This window comes from Electrona antarctica (assembly GCF_951216825.1).
Source record: "Electrona antarctica genome assembly, chromosome: 8".
In the NCBI taxonomy this organism is placed as follows: Eukaryota; Metazoa; Chordata; class Actinopteri; order Myctophiformes; family Myctophidae; genus Electrona; species Electrona antarctica.
In genome coordinates, this window is record NC_136789.1 from 49,785,546 (window position 1) to 49,813,067 (window position 27,522).

Genomic DNA, 27,522 nt, shown 5'->3' on the forward strand with positions numbered 1-27,522 from the left:
TTTGTAATAAAATAAGCAACCTTACAATATTTGAAACCCAGGGTGTTTTCATGCCCAGTGGTTTTTTTTATATTCATTTAAAATAAATTAATCTGTATTTAAGAAATCAATTCTTGTGATTGTAGTTACTTTAACTATTTATTTACTTTATACACAAGTAAGACGCGCGAACGCGGGAAGCGAACGCAGCTCGTAAATTGCAAAAACAACAATTAGAATAAATTACGTAATTTTTTAAGGTTTTTTTTAAGTTACGTTTTTTTTTAAGTTAAGTTTTTTTTTTAAGTTAAGTTTTTTTTAAGTTAAGTTTTTTTTAAGTTTTTCCTTTTAAAGTTTTTCCTTTTTAAGTTTTTTTTTTTTTAAGTTAAGTTTTTTTTAAGTTAAGTTTTTTTTAAAGTTTTTCCTTTTTAAGTTAAGTTTTTTTTAAGTTTTGTGTGTGTGTCTGCGTGCGTGCGTGCGTGCGTGCGTGCGTGCATGTGTGTGTTTGTGTGTGATACAGCTGCGCCCTCTGGTGGTGGGCGGGTGGTGTTACAGCGTGACACACACACAGACACACAGACAGGATCTGCTGGGTCTCATAGTAAATGCTCACTGCGTTCGCAATTATATACTACCTGCCCCAAGAAAACATTTGTCACCGAGATGTGCAGATACTGTATGTTGAATTGTTTACTGTTGATTGAGAAAACCTCCCTGTGGGTCCCAACACAGGTTGAGAACCACTGACCTATCTGTGTAATAAATATGATTTTTGGCAATAGCATGTATAGGGAAAACACACACACACACACACACACACACACACACACACACACACACACACACACACACACACACACACACACACACACACACACACACACACACACACACACACACACACACACACACACACACACACACACACCATTACCCTGTACTTCTTCTTGAGATTTTCCCATTTCTTGCCAGCCTGCTGTGATGTGACTTTTCCGCCCAGACCCAATTCTTCGAGGAGTTTTCTGTATTAGACAAAATGATAAACATTTATGGTAGGCCTATAAACAAATCAAGAATAAAGGCCAGCAGTGCTGTCAGCTAATGGGTATCCTCTAAACAAAAACACTCCCAAAGAGGTTTCACGGCACTTTTCGATCTCTCGAACTTTGCCTCGTTCTCAGCCCTGAATCTGATCAAGGCTCTTGTTTGTTCAGGGGTCCCTGCAAGCATGCCAGAGGATATATGGAGCATAACGTTAGTTTGATGCAATTGGTCATAAAACCATACCACAGGGCTACTATCACTGCACCGAGTAGCCAAACCAGAATGTTGACACTGACAGGTCACTGACAGATGTCAGTGACCAGGTCCACCGGTAATTTTGATAATGAATAAACAGCCAAATTAATGGGTAACGTTACGTTAGCCATGGTTCACATGACGGTCGTATTATAGGTTTTTTGAAATTATTATTATTATTTATGTTTCATGGTCGTATTATGACTTTCATGATTCAAGGCTAACGTTACGTATGAATGCAACACCTTAGCATATCGTTAGTTAACGTTGCTAGAGATTGCAATAATAATGAATAATATCGATTGTCATATTTTTCCATAACAAAAAAATAAAATATAGCTTACATTTGTGTGCCGTCTTTCTTCCGCCTGCTCCCGCCATCTTGAAAATGTTTTTTCTTTGAATATGTCCCTTCGTTTGAAGGGGATCCAATCCCTCGCCCCTACCCCTCGCTCCAAAGAGAATTGAGATAACCCTTCCTCCTCACATGAACGCGCATCAGCAAGGGGAAGGGCTAAGGGCGATGGAGAAGGGGGGAATTGGGAAAGGGCCTAAGACTGTGGTTGTACTGGTCAGCTCCCAGGTTTTAATGTGTGTGTGTGTGTGTGTGTGTGTGTGTGTGTGTGTGTGTGTGTGTGTGTGTGTGTGTGTGTGTGTGTGTGTGTGTGTGTGTGTGTGTGTGTGTGTGTCTGTCTGTGTCCAACCAGTTCCTTTCCCCTCCATCAGGAGCCCCGGCTGGCCAGGGGAAGGCGGTTTAGAGACCAGGATTACTGCATGTTTTTTGTGAGGGTACCTACCCTAGGGGACACGGGGAGAACATGCAAACTCCACACAGAAAGGCCCTTTCGCCAACCCCGCCTCGGGTATGGGCACTGATGATGCGGAGGAGGAAACACGCCGCCAGCATCCACAGCGTCCCGAGCGGGAATCGAACCCAGGACCTTCTAGCTGTGAGGCGACAGCACTACCAACTGTAGTGCTGCGATGCTTTTTTGTGGGTTTTATTTCTCCAAACTCCAATGCAGATCATCACAGTGAAACGATATCCAACAGCAAAACAATACTGGCCAAAAATGCAAAATAAAGAACTCACAATACTTAAAGCAAAACGTAGGACAAAGGAACACGGAACAGAACTGCACTAGGCTATGCCCCTGAAATGGGCCCTAGCAGCTCTCTCACTGGGCTGTCGACATGTTGCCTGCCCGAACATAACTGACTTACTCTGCCTGCAGTCTCCTTTTTATAGGAGAGGATCCTACCACAAACAGCTGATCTACCAGCTCACAAGTAACATACGAACATGAATAAGTAACCAATTAAATAGATGTTCTATTTTAGACTAAACATCATTTAGGTTTGCATTCAGTTCAAAAGATAATAGACATACTTTGCTCATAAACATTGTGAAACACCCCTACTCCTCAACAGTACTTGGCACCTTCCCTCCCTCTCTTAAGCCGAATGGTTGAGTCCAGCTCTGTTTCGGCAGTTCAGATTTAGAGAGAAGTGTGCCAGCACTAGCCTGGCTAATAAGCCAGACCGAATCAGCCGTTGGCAAAAAAAAATTGCCTGCCGTCGGATTACGGTCTGGAGAGGCTCAATTGTACACCCATTTCCTACACCAGAGAACTGGTGTGGCCAATCGGGACACGGTATGCAATATGGGCGGGCTTTGGTACAGTGGCGTTCAATACTTGAGACCTTTGACTGACAGTAGCTCTGACCAATTGCGTCAAAGAGAAAATGTTTGAACCCGCCTCCCGGGAAACAAGATCCATACACAGCATCTCCAGACTCAAATACCACACGACAGTGTGATTTGAGTCTGGCTTATTAGCCAGGCTATGCCAGCACTGCAGAGGCCATACAGGTGACAAACCATGAGCAAACCCCGGTTACAATAAACTGCATGTTTTACCCTGCCAGTCTGTGTGTATCATTTCATTAGTGCATCATCGTGAAACATTGATATCATTGTGAATCATGAATAAGTTGTGAATGCATTCAACAGTATTGACAATTATATGTTAGGACCTGTCTGCCCCGCTACCCACAGACACTTCCGTTGCCTCCAACCCGGCCGGTTAATAAATGGAAGCACCTGTGTGGTGTGTGCGTGCGGGCAATGACCTTAATCAGCGTGTGTGTGTGTGTATAGGGCACGGGCTGCCCCGTGACATGGCCATTTAAAAACAAGCAAATAAATCATAACAGGGGAAAAAAATGCATATTCAAAAAGGAGTGAGAAGAAGCATAACAATAATACTAATACCTGCAATCCTGTCTGTACGATTGGGGAACAGTGTGCCACTCTGACCCCTGTCACCCCCCACCACCACCCCCCCCCCCCCCCCCCTTTCCCCTCACTGTATATGTTTCTTTTCCCTTTTTACCTCCATTGTCTATATAGAAGTGTCTATTTGTACGTCTCTAAATGTTTTGATGAATTGAACATCGTGGACCCTGTTGTAAACAAGTGTAATGCTTAATTGGGTTGTCCACTCACAGTTTAGGTGAGGGCATATATGAAAAAAAGGCACCTTACCCTAAAAAAATTGCAACAGAAGGTTTCTCAACTGTTTTGTGTAGTATTAGGTGTCCTTAATAACATACTAAAAGTTTACCAAAGTTTGACCATGCGAAAGGTGTATTTTAGCATAATATGCATAATATGCCCATAACATCCTATATAAGGCAAAAAAGTCCAAATTTCATCATTCTTTAAGTAACATGTGACATATGAAACTAGGGTGTTTGCATGATTCTGAATCCATTCCAAGCATTAGTTTTGCACAAAAAACACTCCTTGGGCTAAATTAGGCCATATCCACTTGACCAAATGTGCTGACCTCATCACGTTTGTGTGGCCGTTTTCCTCCCAAGGAGTGTTTTTTGTGCAAAACTAATGCTTGGAATGGATTCAGAATCATGCAAACACCCTAGTTTCATATGTCACATGTTACTTAAAGAATGATGAAATGTGGACTTTTTTGCCTTATATAGGATGTTATGGGCATATTATGCATATTATGCTAAAATAACACCTTTCGCATGGTCAAACTTTGGTAAACTTTTAGTATGTTATTAAGGACACCTAATACTACACAAAACAGTTGAGAAACCTTCTGTTGCAATTTTTTTAGGGTCAAACCATAATTGCACCTGTCTAGTTAACAGCCTTTGTATTGAGTTTGTGCTTGAAATGTACTGTAATTCTGCAAACTGTTAATACAATTTTCAATCAATCAATCAATGTCATAAAAACACTAGAATTTCCAAAAACTCTAGCGTCATCGGGCCATGTTGGTAAGAGAACAGGGCTACGTCCGAATGAATTCCCTATGCCCCATACAGTGCACTACTTTGGGGTTCCGCCATTTTGTTATAGTGTCCGAATGTAGTCTAATGTAGTGGACTGAAGTATCCCACAATGCACCGGGAATTGTAGGGACCATCCGATGGTCACTACATTGCCACAGCAAAGCAAATCTGCCCCATAATGCATTGCGCAAGCTCGCTCTTGAGCGCATATGCACGCGTTTGCACACGTGCGCTGCTTCTGAATGCATGCGCTCCAACTCAGATGAGGCAGAAGTTGAACCAGTGAAAGAAATCAACACAAATGTATTTTTAAACGTTTGTTTTCCCTTCTCTTTTCTTACCTGGCGGATCTCGAAGCTACAGATCTCGAGACAAATGATCTGTGCATTTATTTGCAATTATTTTATTTTATTTATAATAAAATGTGTATTCATTTGCAATAGCATTACTAATCTGATTCATTGCATCACCCAGTGCATGACATTAGGAGAGGAATCAGTTGCTTGCTGTAGAACATATTTGCGAGAATAACCTATTTTATCACAAACGTACATGCACGTGAGACACATTAATTGTGTCACGAACATATGTTTTATTAATATTCATTTCACTAGGAAAGACCAAGCATCAGACATAGGAACTAGGGCTGGGACTCGATTAAAGATTTTAATCTAATTAATTAGAGACTTTGTAATTAATTAATCTTGATTAATCGCATTTTAATCGCATATCAATATTCAACCAGAGAACAGTGAGAAACCTTTTTTTTCAAATGTTTTTTGGTATCCCAGTGAATCAATGAATAGTGACTACGGGATACCACTCATTTTCAACATTTTACTATGTCATTAATATACCTTAGAGTTGTGTGGAAATAATAAAAAAGTCCCCCCATTCTGTGTTGCCTAGAACTGGAGGTCTGAAACGAAATCAGTAACATTATGAAGTACATCATGAAGCCTCTCCAACTGATCCAAAATGCCGCAGCTCGCTTGGTCTTCAACCAGCCAAAATTCTCACATGTCTCCCCCCTGCTCCGCTCCCTGCACTGGCTCCCGGTCGCTGCCCGCACAGAATACAAAACTCTGATGTTGGCATTTAAAGCAACCAAAGGTATGGCTCCCCCATATCTTGCCAGCATGATTGAACCCTACAAACCCTCCCGCGCACTCAAATCAGCCAACGCAGGGAAGCTGGAAGTACCCTCACTAAAAACGCCGGGACAACGCTCCACATGTCCCAAACTCTTCTCCCTTCTGGCCCCAAAACTGTGGAATGCACTTCCCGTTGCAATCAGAACTGCAGCATCACTCCCGATCTTCCGCCGTAGTCTGAAAACCCACCTTTTCAGACTCCATCATGGCCCATAGCACTTACCCTACCCCCCTTAGACAGCACTTCTTAGACTTATATAGCATTTGAAACAGACTTATAGCATGTCATGTAGACAGCACAATAAGTGCATTGTATGTAGTCATAGCACTTCATAGTAAATATGTACAGCATAGTATAGCATATATGTATAGTGTCATTATATAGATATGTTCTAGTTATAGTTTATATGTATAGTGTCATTATATAGATATGTTCTAGTCACGTTCTTAGCTTACGCATGTTTCGCGATAAATGCATTTTACATATGTGATGTATTCCCATGCTTTTTGTTCTTGCTTAATGTAAGTCGCTCTGGATTAAGAGCGTCTGCTAAATGCCTAAATTGTAAATTGTAAATTGTACATCTCAGTGACATCACAAAGATGTACTTCATAATGTTACTGTTTTTTGTCAGACTCCAGTTCTAGGTAACACAGAATGGGGTGACTTTTTATTATTTCCACACAACTCCCTAGAAAAATGTTGAAAATGAGTGGTATTCCCCTTTAAGCAATACAACTTTTTTTCCAACAGATATTAAGTGCAGCAAGTTCCTATATAAAGTGTATTCAGTGTCTATATGAATACTCAAATGTGCTTTACATGGCGGGGCATGAGAAAACAAATAAAAACAACTTTATTAGGGGGGAAACACTAAGACAAAGGAATAAAATCAAAAACTGTGGAATGAACTAGCTGGGGAGCGCATTTCACATGGGGTTGGGGCAGACCATTGTCTGACCATGGACGTCCATGCTTGCTGCTTCAGTATGTTTCGCATCGAGGACAGCTTGACAGCTTCGTGCTGTGGTGAAATCCTCTGCGAGACATCTTAAGCTGAAGCAGCTAGCATGGAAGCTAACGTTGGTCATATGGCTTATGGAACCTTTCCCTCTGACATTGCACACAACCATGCTGCTATCCACGCGTCCATCCGCTTTTAAATCTAAATGTCCCATCCACGGAGCAAAAGCGATATAAGCGGCTTCTTCATTCGATTCGTTTGGGTTTGGGCTTTGTTGTTGTCTGACTGACGGAGCTGTAGTGTAGAGCAGTGTTTCCCAACCTTTTTTGTCCCAGGGCACACTTTTCATAGCCTAAAAATCTCGGGTCACACCTAGATATACGGGGGGTGTGCATGTGTGTATGTGTGTGTGTGTGTATATATATATATATATATATATTAAAACGTCTTTGATACCAAACACATTATACTTTTGACAGAGTAAAACTTCTTTGAACCCAATATACTTTTAAAAACACACATGACAGCACTCATCTGTCTGACACATTTAACCTTTTTTAGATTTTTTATTTGAAGCTAGATCTATAGCTTCTACATTAAAACTTAATTAAAAAACATCTAATTAATTGGAGGCTTTGTGATTAATTAATCTCAATTAATCACATTTGCATATCAATAGGCCTATTTGACCTGAGCAGTGAGCTTTTTAAAAACAACTTTATTAGAGAAAAACTAAGACTATGGAATAAAATAAATGAAAGTGGGTTTGAATTTATAGGTGGTGGCATGTCTCTGAGTTTTGGGAAGTGCATAGTTTTGACAGGTCTGCCTGTGCTGTGGACAGTGAAACCCTGACCATTAAACACGGGCAGACGCAATGATGCAGTCTATCATTCCCATTCGTCTTTGTGTCTGCCCGTGTAAACGCAGCAGCGAGTGTGAGGGGTTGGGGAACGGATGGAAAGTACATAGTGTTATTAAGGAGGACTCCTTCTAACTATGGAAGTTAAACTAACGTTAGCTCCCATGCTAGCGACTAGCTAGTAGCTTCCCTCGTCAGACAACAGAACACCACCACAGATCGGGTGGAAGCTGCTGATATCACTGCTTGTGCCCGTGGATGGGAAATACGATTTAAAAGGCTATGGAAGCGTGGATGAAAGCACAGATGTGTGCAATAAAGTTGTGTCGGATCTGCCTGTGAATCCCGTCTGCTGCTCGTGTTGTAACTTGTGACTGTCCCTTGCTGCTGATGCATAGTTAATGAGCGTCATAAGCATGCGCCCTTACTGCGCTGGAAGTAGCAGATCTACACGTTATCTACCCGTCGCAATGCACAGCGCTTTGGGCTTGTACATCTGTGTTTTTCCCGCAGTTAGTTCACAACTTTAGGATCGAACCAACGTCCGATGCAGACGCTATTTTGACCGATCCAGACTTGACAGATTTGACACCACTAGTGATTAACATTCCTATGGCCGATGGTCGTTAGAGTATATTGTTCCGTGGTTGTTGTTGTCGCACGTCTAATTAATTAGACGTGTGACAACAACGACGACGCAACAATAGGAATCCTGCAGCTCAATAGCTATTGCTTTCGGGGGAGGGTTTAAGTGTTAGGGTTAGTGTTACATTTTCGGTCAAATCAGGCGGCACACCTGGACACATCAAACGGCACAGTAAAGTACCGCGGTACACAGGTTGGGAAACACTGGTGTAGAGTGTACTGCTGCTGCTGCTCCCCCTCTATGCTGTTGCTGCGGTGCAGGCGTGCCGCAGCCTATTCAGTACTTGAAACGCGCCCAGTGAGAAACGTTCCGGGGTGGGAAAAAAAGGTGCAATTAAATGCGTTCATTTTTTTAACGCGATCATTTTTCTGTAGTTAATTAATCTCAATTAACACGTTAAAGTCCCGGCCCTAATAGGAACCTTTTAGATGGTTTATTGAATAGACGTGGAGTATGGTCGTTTATGGGCACGTCGCATGCGAAGCATGGAACGTGCGGCATAAACGGCTTAGGTGGTCAGGACACGTGTGACATGTGGGGCGCCGGCGTGATAATACAGGGGCATCACTACTAGAGTTCTCAATCTCTGCCCGAACCCGACCCTACCCGACCCGGCCCGACATTTCTGGGTAGGGTCGGGCCCAAAATGCACGATAATTAGTCGGGCCGGGCTCTGTGATTTTCCGTGATTTTCTTTTTTATTATTATTATTTTATTTTATTATAATAAAAATAACAATTATATTGTTTGTGTAATGTATTTATGAAGAGGGCTGAGCTGGTGAATGTTGGCGATTCACTTTTACAGTTTAGGCTGTGACCGGACTGCATGGTGGAGGAGGAGGCAGCAGCAGCGCACCACAGAAGTGACAGAATAGAACGGTGGTTGTTGAACTTGCTACTGCTGTCTGGCCTCTGGTTTGCGAACTAAATTAGTTGCTTAGTGCTCAGCAAATATTCTATACGACCATCGATTCATCCGCAATAGCTCGTTTTGGAAACGTCGGGGCTTAACAAGGCACTGCTGTCTCGTTGAACCCAGCTGGGTGAATAAGCTAAATTAGGCTACCTAATCAACACTCACCACGGTAAATGCTCCATATAACTATGAAAGCGCTAATGTTAATGTTCACTTAGTGCATACACGTAATATAGTTACATGATGACCAAGCAATGTTACAGTTCACTGTAGCCTACAGCTATTTGGTTAACAAATCGTAGCGCTGTACAGTACAGCAAAGTTGTCCAGTATTAATTTAATTTCCCCATCGTAGCGCAGCGCGCCTCATTGTGTGCCCAAAAGAACAGATCTGCAAGCTGTCGACACGCAATCGAGCGGCATGTTGATTGTTTGTATGTCTGTTCTTTTGGTTAGGCAACGCACATTACGCGTGGTATGTGGGTTTGAGAGGCAATGATTCATGTAAACTATATAGGCCTACAGTAGCCTAGTAGATTATAACCACGTTGACAGTTGTCATAATAGTGTATAGCTCTGTTCGGGACTGTTGCACACCGTTAGGGCCGATTCATACTCCTATTTTACCGCTGTTTCGGCGCTGTAGTGCCGAAATGATTTCGGCTCGTCAGAAATTTTCAGTAGCACCGAAGAGCCGACTTTAGGACGGTACCCGCCCCCCCGAACCTCAAATGACGTCACATTGTAGGCTCTACAGAGCCGAACCGACTTTTATTCGGCTTTAAAATTGGAGTATGAATCGCGCCTTAGCCAACGGTGAATGATGAAAAAGTTGCACTTTGTTAACGGGGACAGTATTGGACATATTAACTGCGTCACATCAGACGATCGCTGGCTGATTCAAAGATGTTTACTCACCCCTGGAAATCGCTGGAAACCATTAGAATGTTGGAAATGGAACATTATCAGCCAATTAACGTGAGTTACATAAATCCTTTATTTCGGCGATTAGTCCGTTCACACTCGCCTCAATAACATTTGAACCACGGCGCAAAGCGCCGCGGCCATATAGTGGCTTTTTTTTTTCTTCACTCTGGCTTTTTCGGGTTTTCGGGCCTAACATTATGGTAATTTTTAGGGTAGGGTAGGGCCGGGCCTTAATTTTCAGGCCCAATGAGAACTCTAATCACTACACGCGAACGCGTAGCATGCTAGTCCATCGTTTGCAGACTCAAAGCGAGAGAAAAAGCTGTTTAAATCATTTGCAAACACCAGTTAGTTGTTCGTCACAATTGGCTTATTGGAAGGAGACATACCGGTCATACTTTTCATAGTGTCCCAGAGTCTTTTAGGGTTATTTGCTTGAAATGAATCCTCTAAACACTGCCTATGAGCCTGTTTCGCCTCCCTAATTTTCTTCTTTAGGTTCTTGTCCAAACTCTTAAGTTTGGCCAAGTCCTTGTTCTTAAACGCAGCTTTCCTGTCGTTAATCTCATTTTTAATGTCTCTGGTCACATACAGTTTGTTATTGGGATAGATCTTAATTTTATTTATTTATTTATTTGACAGGGACAATGCTCATTAATCAACATTTCAGTTTTCACTTCCATGTAAATGTGCCAGAGTTAGCCATAAGCTAATTTACATCTGTAGTCCCTGAACAGGCTCCTAAAATGGTAGTAAAACTAAACATACAATGACACATACAGTACAATACAATGCAATACAATACAATACAGATAAAAGAAAGACAGAGTGTATAGTGTGCCAGCACACAGCACCATGCGTTGATGCCATGTGTGCATGTGCCAGCACCCAACACTATGTCCATATAAAAACACAAAACAACAGATAAAAGAAAGACAGAGTGTGTAGTGTGCCAGCACTCAACACCATGCGTTGATGCCATGTGTGCATGTGCCAGCACCCAACACTATGTCCATACAAAAACACAATACAATACAATACAGATAAAAGAAAGACAGAGTGTGTAGTGTGCCAGCACACAACACCATGCGTTGATGCCATGTGTGCATATGTGCCAGTGTGACCCGTGGCCGAAATGCGTCACATAGAAACTCTATTAATTTGGTTGTTTGACTCTTGAGAAAACACATTCATATTTAAATTCAGACGCACTGTTTAAAAGTGCAAGGTGCATACTACTGTGTAACTCAATAAAACAAATGCTGTATATCTGCTGACTACGCCACCTGGGGGCTAGGGAGCCCAGGACTCCTTTTTGTATATAGATCACTAAGGTACACACAAGGTTCGTGTTTTTCACCAGGTAAAAGAGCATTTCAATTCATCAGTACCAGGAATAAAGGCTGAGGCGGACACTGTTTGCAGGGGGTTACAACTAACCAACATGAAATGTTTATTTATCTAATTACAGGGAGGCGCTATATATGGCCAAGTAAAATACAATCTTTAATATAAATGCTAAAACTCTAATCCTAAAAATGTACAAATACTAACTAAACTGAAATAAACAATGAACCAAAACCACAAACAAAAAGAAAAGACTATAACCATTAAAACGTTCAATTCATCATCACAGTCAGAGGAGGTTGCATAAAGTGTGGAGTGCTGCAAAGGACCACCGGTCCGGTGTCTCTCAGGTGACTTCTACTTCTTATTCCTGTAACACACAGTAGACTGGGCGCCAATTCAACTGTTCACAGGTAGGTTTCCTATGTTAAGCACGGAGCTGCTGACAGATATGGGGTGCGTACTGCGATGGTTCACTACTTACAGCCAACCCAGGCAAGCCTGGGTCCATCTGTGTCTGGCGTGCAGTACCACTGGGCTCCGTCTCTCTCTCTCTCTCTGGTTGGTGCCACTGTCCAGGCTCGTCTCGTTCTCCTCCAGCGATGTCGATCCCAGAAAGACTCGCTATTATACTCGTTATTATCTCTACTTTGTTTCACTCACTCTGTCATGCTCGAGCTGTCACTGTCCCGACTCGATGTCTGGCATGGGAACCGTGGGTCACACTCCGTCACACGGGCACAGTCCTCTCACAAGGCGCTCTCTCCTGCACCCTCTGTACATACAACCTCTCTCTTCACTGCTCTCCTGCAGACTGAGGGTGGCCATTTCAAGAGATTTAAAGGAAAACTAAAAAGAAAAAGAAACATAGAGAATGCTTCTCCGTGACCCTCTCCCTCACCAGCACCCAACACTATGTCCATACAAAAACACAATACAATACTGTACAATACAGGAACAGATCAACATGGTACAGGGGACAGAACTGCAAAGTGAAGTGAAAAATGACACCGGTGATGAATACTAAATAGTGCTGATAGTTACTCATGATTGTCTTCATAGGAATAGCCATCTGCACACAGAAGTTGATGTAGTCGCAGTGGTGGTTTCATCTACGGAGCTGCTGTGGAATGTGTCCCAGTCTGTACAGTCAAAGCAGGCTCCCAGCCTCTCCCTGCTTTCAAGTGACCATTTCCTTATTTCCCTCTCCTCTGGCTTGCTAGCTTTAAGTTTTGTTTTATAGGTAGGGATCAGGTACACCATGTTGTGGTCAGAGTTGGCTATGGGGGGTCTAATTCTGGATTCATATGCCGTTTTAACGTTCACATAGCATTTGTCAAGGATCTTGTCTTTCCTGGTGGGACTTTTTACAAACTGGTTAAAACCAGGCAGAGTGCAGTGATTCAGATCCAGTGATTCAGATCCCCCAGAACAATAGCAGGTGCACCTGGATATCTCTTACCGAACTGGTCCGTTTTACTGTGCTTGATGGTGAAGATGAGGGAGGAAGTGCTGTGGACGATTAGGTCGGCCAACCTGGGATGGAGAGCCGGGCCAAACCTGGAGTTGGAGGTGGTGAACTAGGAACATCTCAGAAACCCAAAAAAGGCCAGAAGAAACATGGCCTTGAGCGTGGTATCGGTGTGGGGGTCCGAGTAGCCGGTGCGGAGGATGTGAACGCAGCTGGCTAGGATTTCGGCTGTGAGGGGTTGGCGTTGGGGGGGGGGGGAGTTTTGGCTCGATCCTCTGGAAGCCTTTGAGTAGCAGGGTGATCTGAGGATGTTGGATGGATGGATGGATGGGGAGAGCCGGTTATGAGTTTGGTGAAGAAGTTGATGCCGCACAGGTAGACCCGGATGGTTGATGACCTGATGGCCGTGGAATGGAGGTAGCTGATGTAGGAAGAGAGGGTGATGAGGTCCGAGGATGGGAAGTGGACGTGGAAGAGGGTGTGGAAGGATTGGAAGTTCTTCCAGGCTGTCCAGTAGGAGGAGAGGGTGGATGGGGCAATGCCTCGCAAGTTCGTGTGCCGAGAGTGAGTGAGGAGGTGGTGAAACGGATGGTTTAGGGGAAGGTCATTTCCGAAAAGGGTGGAACCGGGGTTGTTGTCGGGTCGGTTTCTGGGGCCAAGCTCCTGAATTTCTGGAAGGAGCAGCGGGAAAGAGAGTCAGCAATGGTGTTATTGTGACCGGGGACGTGGGCTGCACGTAGGATGAAGTTTTTTGTGACGGTTATCCAGGTGAGTCTGCGGAGGAGGGCCATGATAGGAAGTGAGGAAGATCTGCCTTTGTTGATGATGTACACTGTGGTGAGGTTGTCGGGAGTGGATCAGGATGGACCTGCTGGCCCATTCTGAACCCCAAAGGGAAGCCGCCACGACGATGGGGTAGAGCTCGTAGAGCGCGGATGAGTGGACGTTGTCGACTGACTGGGCCAACAACTCCTGGGGCCACTCGGCAGCGAACCACCGACCACCGAAGTACCCCCGTACCCGATGGAAGGTGCTGCGTCGGTGAAGAGCTGCAGGTCCTCCGGGGATGAAACAAAGTCCTGGTAAAAGAAAGTGATACCATTCCAGTGGGTCAGGAGCTGGTGCCACAGTCTCAGCTCTGAAAGACACTTGGGAGTGAAGGTGACTGAAGGTGGCGTAGTTAAAGTGGCCAAGGAGTGAGAGGAGCTGTTGCTTGGTGCACTGGGGGACGTCGAGGTGATGAGGAGTAGGATGCGGCTGTGCTTGTCTGGGGGAAGTGAGGCTTGGAAGGTGACGGAGTTGAGTGTGATGCCGATTAACTCTATGGTGGTGAGGGGGCCTTTGGTTTTCTCGGCTGCGAGGGGGATTCCGAGGCAGTTGAAGACGGATTTTAAGGTGGTGAGGCTTCTTGCTGGTGGTGCTGATGGGGGGTCGACTGTGAGGAAGTCGTCAAGGAGATGGACCAGATATGGGAGTTTGTAATTGTTGGTAAGGATCCAGCAGAGGAGTTAGGAGAGGTTGTCAAAGAGTTTCGGGCTACTCTTGCAGCCAAAGGTCAGGCGGACGGCAAAGTAAAATGAGTTGTCCGAGCGAACGCCGAACAAATGCCACGAGTCTGGGTGATGTCGGCCTTTGACAACCAGGCGTTACGGCCGGCAAGACGGATGAGATTGATGGCATGTTCGACCGTGGCATACTGGAGGGAGAATTCTTCGTTGTGTATGAGGCTGTTGATGCTGGGGACAGAGGTGCCGTGGGGTGATGAGAGGTCTATTATGAGCCGTTTCTTGCCTGAGTACTTGCGGGTGGCTACGCCAATGGGGCTGATGCGGTAGGTGGGGAAGGGGGGGAGGGGAAGGGGCCGATCATGAGCCGTTTTTAACTTCCTTTTGGAGGAGGGAAAGGGCGGTCTCTGGGTCGGTGGTGGCTGACAGGAGGTTATTGCAGGTGTGGCTGGATGAAGGTAGGGTGATGAACCGTGGTTGAGGCCGTCTAGGAAGAAGCGGATGAAGGTGGGATTGGGGTGGATGGAGAGTTCCTTGGCCAGTTCTGGGATGATGACGGGGGTGCTGAGGTGTATGGTCAGTCAGCTGCGTGATGGCTGTTTTGGTTTATCGGTGCAGTTGAGGCGGGGGTGGGAGCCGCCACAGAAAGAGCAAATGTAGAGTTACAGAGCATCTTGCTCCAGACGAAGACGAGGGGACGGCCGCGCCTGTCTCTGGCTTTGGTGGCGGCAGGATAAACTTTGCTGGAGGTGGTGACGCTGAGGAGGGAAGGGATGGTGGAGCTGGTTTGGCGTGAAGCATGGGGGCGGGGTCCTGGAGCTATGAAGGTGCAGAGGGTGGTGGGATGGGTGGGGCAGTTACAGATCAGGGAGGAGAGGTCGGTGTCCATACCGTGTAGGATTTGTGATCGGAGGGATGGGGAGACCATGCGTTGAGGGCGATGGCTGATGGCGGAATGGGTGCCGGCGTGGCTGTAGCGAGGGAGAAGGAGGGAGGGGGGGGGGGGGGGTGAGGGTTTAAAGAGTGGGGCGCTGGGCGCTGCTGGGGGACATCCTATGGTGGCTGGGGGACATCCTAGGGTGGCTGGGGGACATCCTAGAGTGGCTGGGGGACATCCTAGGGTGGCTGGGGGACATCCTAGGGTGGCTGGGGACCTCCTAGGGAAAGTGGTGCCTGGAAAGGAAGGGTTTGGTTATACTGAAAGAGGGAGGAGGTGGGGGGGGGGGGGGGGGGGGTCCTGCGGCCTGCTGGAAGTGGGAGGGAGGGACAGATGGGCCAGAGGGGAGAAAACCAGAGAGACAGCCAACTTTTATAAGTCTTTATAAGTCGTCGCGACGAAAGAAGCCATCGTCGTGACTTTTAACTTAATAGGTCGCCGACAAGTTCGCCCGCGACGGGTAGGCATGGTATTTGGCGACGGTCATGAGCTGTCGTCGCGACGAGAACGGCCTCGTCGCTCATTTCGCGACGCGACGAGAACGGCCCGAGGGTATACGCATGTGCCTCCTATGTGCCTCTCCGTGTGTGCTTCTCCCCCCCTGTGGGGGAGGGGGTCGGGTGGGGGTTCTGGGGGCCCTGTGGACCTTTGGGGGGGTCCCTTTGCGACGCTCCTTTGTGGAGGCGCTGCCTTCATTTGAAGGCTGCATTTTCCCGAAGGTTACTTTTCATTTGATTGCTTCAATTATTTTAATCCAATAATGTTGTATCACATTTTGTCGATTGATATAACTTTAATAACCTCCGGAAATAAGGAATTTGTTTGATTCGATTTGAAGGTTTAATGGCCTGTTGAAAAGACGAGTGTTTTTGGACGCTTTTACGCACAGAGAGAGAGAGAGAGAGAGAGAGAGAGAGGGAGGGAGAGGGAGAGAGGGAGAGGGAGAGAGAGAGCGCACGCAGACATGTCCACAGATATTAATTTAAAGATAATAATTTATGGAATGTGATCACGATCGTCCTTCTGGGGTGTCCCCGTGGACCTTTGGGGTCCCCGGGCGACCCCCCCAACGCAATAGATGGTCTACAAGGACAACACAGAAATCAAGGCTATACAATGAATTTACAATCAGCCGATCTACAAGCTCACAACGCGCTCTCGCTCATCTGCTGCGCATTGCGAGGTATACGGTCTGTCTGTCTGTCTGTCTGTCTGTCTGTCTGGGTGTCTGTCGGTCGGTCAGCGCGCGCACGCACGCAGACGCAGACATGTGCGTGGGAGCAAATTATAGTGAGACTTTTATTACTTATCTTCTGAATCAAAGTAGCGCCAGCGATCCTCTGAAGTGACGCAGTTAATATGTCCAATACTGTCCCCCATAAATACTGTCCCCGTTAACAAGGTGCAACTTTTTCATCATTCACCGTAATAATCTACTAGGTTACTGTATAGTTTACATTAATCATTGCCTCTCAAACCCACATACCATGCGTAATGTGCGTTGCCTATAAGAACAGACATACAAACAACCAACATGCCGCTCGATGGCGTGTCGACAGCTTGCAGATCTTTTATTTTGGGCAGTGGGCACACGAGGCGCGCTGCGCTACGGTGGGGAAATTAAATAGCTGTAGCCTACAGCGCGCTGCATACGATTTGGAAACCAAGTAGCTGTAGCCTACAGTGGACTGTAACATTGCTTGGTCATCATGTAACTATATTACGTGTATATGCATTGAACATTCACATTAGCGCATTCATAGTTATATGGAGCATAAATACGCCAAATACCATGCCTACCCGTCGCGGGCGAACTTGTCGGCGACCTATTAAGTTAAAAGTCACGATGATGGCTTCTCCCGTGCGCCATGGCGCACGGAGTAGGGCATGACGCACGGAGTAGGGCATGACGCACGGAGTAACGCACGGAGTAGGGCATGACGCACGGAGTAGGGCATGACGCACGGAGTAGGGTGCGACGCACGGAGTAGGGCATGACGCACGGAGTAGGGTGCGACGCACGGATTAGGGCATGACGCACGGAGTAGGGTGCGACGCACGGAGTAGGGCATGACGCACGGAGTAGGGTGCGACGCACGGAGTAGGGCATGACGCACGGAGTAGGGCATGCCGCACGGAGTAGGGCATGACGCACGGAGTAGGGTGCGACGCACGGAGTAGGGCATGACGCACGGAGTAGGGTGCGACGCACGGAGTAGGGCGCGACGCACGGAGTAGGGTGCGACGCACGGAGTAGGGCATGACGCACGGAGTAGGGCATGCCGCACGGAGTAGGGCATGACGCACGGAGTAGGGTGCGACGCACGGAGTAGGGCATGACGCACGGAGTAGGGCATGACGCACGGAGTAGGGTGCGACGCACGGAGTAGGGCATGACGCACGGAGTAGGGCATGACGCACGGAGTAGGGCATGATGCACGGAGTAGGGCATGACGCACGGAGTAGGGTGCGACGCACGGAGTAGGGTGCGACGCACGGAGTAGGGCATGACGCACGGAGTAGGGTGCGACGAAGGCTCATTACCGTCGACAAATTTGACAAATGGCCGTGGCTTACGTCGCCACACAACGAGTTTCCGCGACGCGACAGGGCCGCCTGCCGCACGACGACGATGCCACTCGGCCAAGTGGCAGACACCACCTGACCCCTGCCCTGAACCCAGCTTGTCCTGTGGTGACTGCACTGTGCGCGCGTGTGCGTGTGTAAATAGAACACATACCGTTTGTTCGTGAATCACCTTTGAACATGCACTCAGTATGGACATGCGTGGCCCTGTGTGTGTGTGTGCTTACATCATTAGATAAGTGTATTTATTTATTGCATAACGTTGCCCTTGTACCGAAACATTGCGTGCGTGTGCGTGTGTGTGTGCGTGTGAGTGTGCGAGCATTTTTTCAGTATTAAGGTTAATTAACTGTTCAGCAGTCAAATTCAAGGAGTTTTAGCTTGACTCCAGTTCTATGAACTGAAGTTTCACAACTATTCACTAACCAAAATATATCATATTATTATTATTATTGCTATTAGGGATGCATGATATAATCGGTAGCATATTGGGACTAGGCCTCATCGGCCATAAAAAATGCCATATCAATATCGGAGCGGTCTCAAAATAATACAGATTATTGATTCCGTTTTCACCAGCAAAAAGTACTTTCATTCTGTAATCATTAATTTGTGACAATAGACACTTGGAAAAGATTATAGGCTTTATTGATTGATTGAATACTTTATTAACAGGCTTTGGGCCAATAAGCCCCTATATAGGCTTGTTTCCATTGTGGTCCTTTGTGGCAGATATGACCCTGCAAATAATCGGATATCGGTCATAATTTCATAAGCGTGCACCGCTATAGTTGCTATGATTCCCTGCTTTCATATGACAACCCTAATCATATGATAGCCCTAATATTAACCCTAGGGTTTATACTAAACCAATATACATCATATTATTGATTCCCTGCTTTCATATGACAACCCCTAATATTAACCCTAGGGTTTATACTAAACCAATATACATCATATTATTGATTCCCTGCTTTCATATGACAACCCCTAATATTAACCCTAGGGTTTATACTAAACCAATATACATCATATTATTATTGATTCCCTGCTTTCATATGACAACCCCTAATATTAACCCTAGGGTTTATACTAAACCAATATACATCATATTATTGATTCCCTGCTTTTAATGACAACCCCTAATATTAACCCTAGGGTTTATACTAAACCATTATACATCATATTATTATTGATTCCCTGCTTTCATATGACAACCCCTAATATTAACCCTAGGGTTTATACTAAACCAATATACATCATATTATTTCCCTGCTTTCATAAGACATGGAAAGAACAAACAAACAAAACAAAAATCCACAACGACAGTCCTTCTAATGTAGCCGAAGTCTGACGTCAATATCGCTAGAGGGCGCTAAGTCCTTATATAGCACTTTATGTAGACATAGTTAGCATTTTATACAACATGTTACCACTAGAATTGCATTTGATGTAGTCATAGCACTTTATATGTATAGTATAGTATATGTATAGTTTGTATGTATAGTTTCATTATAGATATTCCACTGTTACGTTCTTAGCTTACGTATGATTCATGATAACTACGTTTATGTACAGTATGTGATGTGATGCTTTTGTTCTTGTTTACTGTAAATCGCTCTGGATTAAGAGCGTCTGATAAAGGCCTAAATTGTAAATTGTATCCACGGGTTCATGTACGTTAAAAAAAAGGGGGAAAATTATAATCCCCATGGGGGATCTTAGATTGCCTCATGTAAGAACTGTTTTATTAGTATTATAATCTCCATAGGGGGATCTTAGATCACCTCATATAAGAACTGTTAAATACAAATAAATAAAAAAAGTGTCTACAGCCTTCCTGGGTAAAAGTAAAAGTAAAATAATTGTCTTGTAAATGTAGTCGAGTAAGAGTAATACGTTTCAAATACAATTATAATCTAATACTCAAGTAAAGTACAGATCCTCAGCATACAATTCTCAATTATTGAGTACCTGTTATCAATAAGCTTTGGGCTTATTGAGTACCTGTTATCAATAAGCTTTGGGCTTATTGAGTACCCGTTATCAATAAGCTTTGGGCTTATCGAGTACCCGTTATCAATAAGCTTTGGGCTTATCGAGTACCCGTTATCAATAAGCTTTGGGCTTATCGAGTACCCGTTATCAATAAGCTTTGGGCTTATCGAGTACCCGTTATCAATAAGCTTTGGGCTTATCGAGTACCTGTTATCAATAAGCTTTGGGCTTATCGAGTACCCGTTATCAATAAGCTTTGGGCTTATTGAGTACCCGTTATCAATAAGCTTTGGGCTTATCGAGTACCCGGTATCAATAAGCTTTGGGCTTATTGAGTACCCGGTATCAATAAGCTTTAGGCTTATTGAGTACCTGTTATCAATAAGCTTTAGGCTTATTGAGTACCTGTTATCAATAAGCTTTAGGCTTATTGAGTACCCGGTATCAATAAGCTTTAGGCTTATCGAGTACCTGTTATCAATAAGCTTTGGGCTTATTGAGTACCCGGTATCAATAAGCTTTGGGCTTATTGAGTACCCGGTATCAATAAGCTTTAGGCTTATCGAGTACCTGTTATCAATAAGCTTTGGGCTTATCGAGTACCCGGTATCAATAAGCTTTGGGCTTATCGAGTACCCGGTATCAATAAGCTCTGGGCTTATCAAGCCTGTTATGGAGCATAGCGGTCCGTGACGTCATGTTTAAACAATCATGACAAGAGGCGATCAATAAATAAATCTAATCATCCATGCTGGCACAAACATGTCGGTCTAAAAGTGTATTGATGCCTGCCAACCAGCGCTGTCCGGGGAAACAACATTACGCTTTTAAAGTGACAGCACACATATTAACCAGTTAACAGTTTCTTTAATATTATTCTCCAAAAGTAAAAAGGTCAAACACTCAACTGCGTTCCGTCTGTTAGAAAAGTACTGTGAGACCAAACGTTCTCAAAGTCATGAATGTTGTGTTTTAACCAATTTTGGGCGGGAACCTCTTTTGGTGTTTTGTTATAAACACCAAATCTACAAGCTCATAGCGCGGCGAGTGCCGCGCTATGAGCTTGTAGTTCTGCTATCTTTGAAAAATCGTGAAAATGTGTCTTCACGATTTTAACTCAAATCTTTGCTACTGGGGGGGGGGGGGGTCCCTGGAACAACATATTTTCAGATGGGGGTCGGCGGCCAATGTCATATATATTTGGGGTCCTTGACATGAATATGTTTGAGCACCACTCACATAGAAACATAGGTTTTTCAGAAAACTGTCAGGATTTAAATTTTTGACGTCAGGCCTAAACGGGTTAATGGCAGGAAAATCCATCCGTTTAATGAAGGAATGAATGCATTCAACAAGATCACACACAACCATGCATGGATTTATGAGTGAAGAAAACAACAATTTAAATTTATATCGGGACAGCTGATTGGTCGGTCGTTGACCGGAGGTCATAGGTCACGCACAGTGTTCGCTGGGGGCGTGTCTAGGCGGGAGGGGGCGTGGCATTGCAGAGGTCCTGGTGGCAGCAGGTCCATCCTGGGCGACTACACAGGTTCTCGCGCGCACAGCCCTTCTCCCCGTTATCTGTAACGCACGCACACACACACACACACACACACACCCACACACACACACACACACACACACACACACACACACACACACACACACACACACACACACACACACACACACACGCACACGCACACGCACACGCAAATTTTAGATTTTAATTTTTTTATAAACCATTACAATGTTCTTATTGTGATCATTAGACCCAATTACTGAATGTCAGTCTCCAGGTTCTGACTATGTAAGCCCTGGATGGAGTCTACACAAGAATGCCACGAATGGCACTAGGTGTCACATGGAAAGACCCGTTTAAAGACCAGAGGGGATAGAGCCTTTTCCATCATAGCCCCCACATTATGGAATGCGCTCTCCCACAACCCAATGTCAAACTGGCCCCCTCCATTGAGACCTTTAAATCCCACATAAAGACCCACCTCTACACCTTGGCTTTTAACCCCGGTTGAGTTTCCATGGTTCCATGTTTTGCATCCGTTTTTGTATTTTTCGTGTGTTTGCTGTTGTTCTCTGTGTTTAGCTACAGTGCATTTAGCTTTATTCTTCTGTACAGCACTTTGTAAACTCTGAGTTGTAAAATGTGCTTTATAAATAAAGTGGATTGGATTGGACGGACCGCATCAGAAATGTGGACCTCTATGGGGACCTATACCACGGGTCACGGACAAAGTCAGAGAGAGAAGGAGGAGGCACTGCGTCAGGCACCCAGAACTTGAGGCAAGTAAATTGACCCTATGGGAGCCAACCACAGGGCAAAGCCAGGAGGGGAAAGAAGCGTGCCACTTATGTAGACGTGCTGCGGCGCGACAGCTTGGCTGACAACACTGCCGAGCTCAAGAACCTGATGTTGGATAGGAATTTGTGGAGGGCTGCAGCGATCCAGGAATCCCGAGTTGGTGTTGGCTAGTCCTCACTCTCGCAGCAACTAACTAACTAACTAACTAACTAACCAACAGTATGATTTACTAAATGGTAATTGGTGCATTTATATAGCGCCTTTATCCAAGGCGCTTTACATAGATTGTGCATTACATTCACCCATTCATACACCGATTGCGGCGGAAGCCATGCAAGGTACCAACCAGCACATCGGGAGCAATTTGGGGTTCAGTGTCTTGCCCAAGGACACTTCGACATGTAGACAGGAGGAGCCGGGATTCGAACCGCCGTGGATCATTGGACGACCTGCTCTACCTCCTGAGCCACAGTCGCCCTCACAGTCGCCCTCACAGTCGCCCTCACTACCACACTATGTATGGAATATTAGGAGTCCGACTAGTACTAGTGGTTCTCAAAGGTCTTATTTGACAAGGACCTCCTTAACTCTGAGAGTGTACACATTTGAACACTCTCGGAGTTACAGACCTGTCGTGGTCATTCAGGGCTAGCTCTGTGTGTGTTTCTGGTAATATTGTCGTCCGCTTGTTTTGTTTGTCGGTGCAAAAAAAATGGCATGTTGACAGAAATGCCCACCGAAGAAGGTCTGAGCGATGTGAGGACATGGACATTTTAGGAAAATGAAATAGCCAAACGTCAGCCAAAACAACAAATAGCAGATCTACAGCCTCACAACAAAATAAACGCAATGTTTTTTGCTCATAATGACATAACAGATATAAGTGAAAGACATCTGTTACATGACATTGTATCTTTGTTTGCTGACCTTTGTGAATCTCGCCTCTGACCCAAAAAACACTGAAACTACCGCGCGCACACACACACACACACACACACACACACACACACACACACACACCTCTGGTGTAGCAGGCCTGGGGAACTTTGGCGGTGCAGTCCAACTGCTGGTTCCTCAGCATATAGAAGTCCTCGCCATAACACTTGATTTTATACTGCTGTATTCCTGTTGAACGCACGCACGCACGCACGCACGCACGCACGCACGCACGCACGCACGCACACACGCACACACGCACACACACACACACACACACACACACACACACACACACACACACACACACACACACACACACACACACACACACACACACACACACACACACGTGTGATGAGATTTAGCCTCTCAGACCCAAAACCTACAAATAGTTTGTAGCCGTTACGATACGATTTTGTCCACAATTCCATGCTGGACCATTAGGGTAGATAATAATTGTACCTCTTGTACATAAAGTAATGCTGATGTTAAACAATACCGGTAATTAGATTAAAAGTTATAGAAACGAATGTTTCATGGTTTTAAAATGATTAGTGGTAACAGTTATAGAAATGCATGTTTCATGGTTTTAAAATGATTAGTTTACAGTTATAGAAATGCATGTTTCATGGTTTTAAAATGATTAGTTTACACTAGTTAGTTAGAATTAGAGACTATACAGATGTCATTTCACAATCTTGTCAAACATCTACAAGTGAGCTCGTAGATCTGCAATTTTCAAATGGCCACCAGTACAGGGATATTTGACCCCTTTGCGTGGGACAGTCCCTCGTTTCCAAGACCTTTCAGGCGTCCCACAAATTGAGACCCTGTCCCACATTGTGACTGGCAGGCATCAGTGTTCAAATTGAGACCCTGTCCCCCATTGTGACTGACAGGCATCAGTGTTCAAATTGAGACCCTGTCCCCTATTGTGACTGACAGGCATCAGTGTTCAAATTGAGACCCTGTCCCACATTGTGACTGGCAGGCATCAGTGTTCAAATTGAGACCCTGTCCAACATTGTGACTGCCAGGCATCAGTGTTCAAATTGAGACCCTGTCCCACATTGTGACCGGCAGGCATCAGTGTTCAAATTGAGACCCTGTCTGTCCCACATTGTGACTGACAGGCATCAGTGTTCAAATTGAGACCCTGTCTGTCCCACATTGTGACTGAAAGGCATCAGTGTTCAAATTGAGACCCTGTCTGTCCCACATTGTGACTGACAGGCATCAGTGTTCAAATTGAGACCCTGTCTGTCCCACATTGTGACTGAAAGGCATCAGTGTTCAAATTGAGACCCTGTCTGTCCCACATTGTGACTGACAGGCATCAGTGTTCAAATTGAGACCCTGTCCCACATTGTGACTGACAGGCATCAGTGTTCAAATTGAGACCCTGTCTGTCCCACATTAGGTGCGTTTACATGGACACCTTTCTTCCAATCTGATTAAAATAAACCCGATTGAAGGTTTTGGATCAAGTGTTTACATGGGGCAAGTTCAATCCGATCAGGTGTTTACATGTGCCCACTTTTAATCAGATTAGCTGCTGTTTGTATAATGAAATCAGACCCATCTGAACAGAGTGGTGATGTACTCAGGGGCGGCCTTAGAGATCGGGAGGCCCCGTTCATGACGTCATCATTTTAATAATTAATAATTATTATCAAAAAAATATATATATGTTTTTTTCCCTCTTTTTGTCAGTGTCTCAGCGCTGCTAGTGCAGTGAGTGCACGCCCCGTTCATGACGTCATCATTTTAATAATTAATAATTATTAGTGGGAGTGGGAACAATTACAAACAAACAACACATGACAGGTCAAGTACCTGCAGCGATTATTAGCTGATGCCAACTAGTGGTAAGTGGACGTACAGGAGGAGGATGAATAATTGACTAGGCTGATTGGAAGGATGTGATGCAATGCAATACTACTACTACTACTACTACTACTACTACTACTACTAATAATAATAATAATAATGACATAATTTTTAAATTCAATTGAAATGATTGAGACATATATAAGGCCGCCACTGGATGTACTGTACTCGTTCTGTACTCGTACTGTACTAATACTGTACTGTACTTGTACTGTAGCCTACTACATTGTACTGTACTGATACCGTACTTGTACTGTAGCCTACTACATTGTACTGTACTGATACCATACTTGTACTGTAGCCTACTACATTGTACTGTACTTGTACTGTAATGCACTTGTACTGTAGTCGTACTGTACTTACTTGTACTATACTGTACTCATACTGTACTACATTGTACTGTAGGGCATTCACTTCTAGTCATTTTTACTAGTTGACTAGTTGCCTAGTTTACTAGTCGACTAGTTGATTAACTACCTATTATGTAAAAGTATAGTACAGTACAGTACAGTAGGCTACGAGTACACTCCACTAAAAAAATCTCAACTTCCCATCATGCACCTGTGCACGGTGTGAAGCTCGACAGCGCCACTTTGTCACCTGTTGGTACCCTAAACGGACGGACAGACATACATACAGACAGACATAGGGACAAACATTGCCGTTCCTTAAGTGGCTGCACCACTCAATAATACATTATTATTATTATACACACAGCTAACCCTATTATTATTAATAGGCTTATTATTACTATAAAATGGGTCACCACATGTGTTTTCCCACTTTTACCCATTCTTCCCTCCCGCCTTTACACACACTGAACTGTTTTTTTTGGGGGGGGGGTTTAATCGGGAGGCCCCCGATGCTCGAGGCCCGTTTCAATTGAAACGATTGAAACATATATAAGGCCGCCACTGGATTTGTTTTGTTAATGAAGCAGCAGAGCAGTTTGACTTCAACTTTTCTGATGGGGGAAATGAATGGAGAAGATGAGCATGAAGAACAAAGGGATTGTAATGGTAGGCCTACCTAATACCTATAGGCTATAGAGCAGGGTTCCCCAATAGGCGGCCCGCGGGCCATTTGCGGCCCGCGGAGCGCCCCCTCGCGGCCAGCGGAAGAATTTCCCAAAAAAAATCTGGGGTCCCAGATATAAATGGCATTAAATGGGGGTCAGTAGCCTATGCATGTCAAACTGGGCATCCTTTTCAAATGGGGTCCTGCCCTGAAAATTCATTTTCAGGGCAAGACCTCGACCTCACACGTGCGGACTCGGCCCCCAGCCTGGTACCCTAGTCAAAATATGGCCCTCGAGGAAAATTTATTGGGGAACCCTGCTATAGAGCGTCGCAGTCCCGCCCCCTACCATGGCCCAGGAAATGAATCCCAATGCATTTTTCCCATAGACATTTCAAAAAGTATTTATTTAAAGTCGGTTACGCCGCGGACAAAGCCAACTCGAGTCGTGACAACTCATGACAACACAAACAATATTTTGGACCAAACAAATAATTACAAAGAAGAAAAACAACAAAAAGTGTTGTAACCTGCCGTTTTTTTCTTCTTTCTAATTATTTGTTCGGCCCAAAAAATTGTGTTTAATGTCATGATTTGTCACGACTCGAGTTGGCTTTGTCCGCGGCGTAAACGTCTTTAAATAAATACTTTCTGAAATGTATATGAGGAAAATGAACGGAGAATCATTTCCTGGGCCACATGGGCTTGCCCACTTCCAACCCATGCAAGTTAGCCCACATGTAGACCATGTTGTACCAATATGGGCTTGCCTACTTCCAACCCATGCCAGTTAGCCCTTGTGTAGACCACGTGGGACCTATATAGGCTTGCCCACTTCCAACCCATGCAAGTTAGCCCACATGTAGACCATGTTGGAACAACATGTTCCCAGTTCAAGCCCATTCCCACTTGTACCCATGTATCCCGCATTGAAACCACATGGGACCCATGGGCGTGCTGGCTGGGTTCCATCTCTCCTCTCTCATCTCTGTCGAGAATGCAACTAGCCTACTTGGACTGTGTCTGTTTAGCAATGGTAGGCTACTGAATGATAGAGCCTTCAGCGGAGTTGATTGATTTCCAGCTTATTTTGTGGCTAGTAATTAATAACCCTTATGGTCTGAGTCGTCTCGTCTTTATACTATTTATTATTAATTCAGCTTTCACATTTTACCCTACCCTATAGTTGCAATGGAAAGAATATTATATTAAATATCTATATACAATGAAAATTTTTAAGAGTACATGGCATGCAAGCCATTTCAAATGTCAAATAGGCTAATGTGGAATTTTACGCAGGTGGTTCCAAATGATGAATTGATTACATCACTAGCAAAAGACGTGAAACTAGGTCAAATCAATTACTGTAGCTGCAGCGGAGCTGTTCCAACTCTGACTTGAAGCAGCGGAGCTGGTCCGACTCTGACTTGAAGCA

The 27,522-nt window shown here is 44.8% G+C and overlaps 1 long non-coding RNA gene across 1 annotated transcript in view; it reads right to left on the reverse strand.

Annotated features, from left to right (window-relative positions):
* Positions 1–21,218: 21,218 nt before the first annotated feature.
* The window catches only part of LOC306928538, a 97,737-nt gene continuing 91,433 nt past the window's right edge, over positions 21,219–27,522 (reverse strand). Inside the window, exons 4-5 of the long non-coding RNA XR_013790706.1 lie at positions 23,262–23,366; positions 21,219–21,502 (exon numbers count right to left, since the gene is read on the reverse strand). This is a non-coding gene — a long non-coding RNA (uncharacterized lncRNA). The remainder of the gene's footprint in view (positions 21,503–23,261; positions 23,367–27,522) is intronic.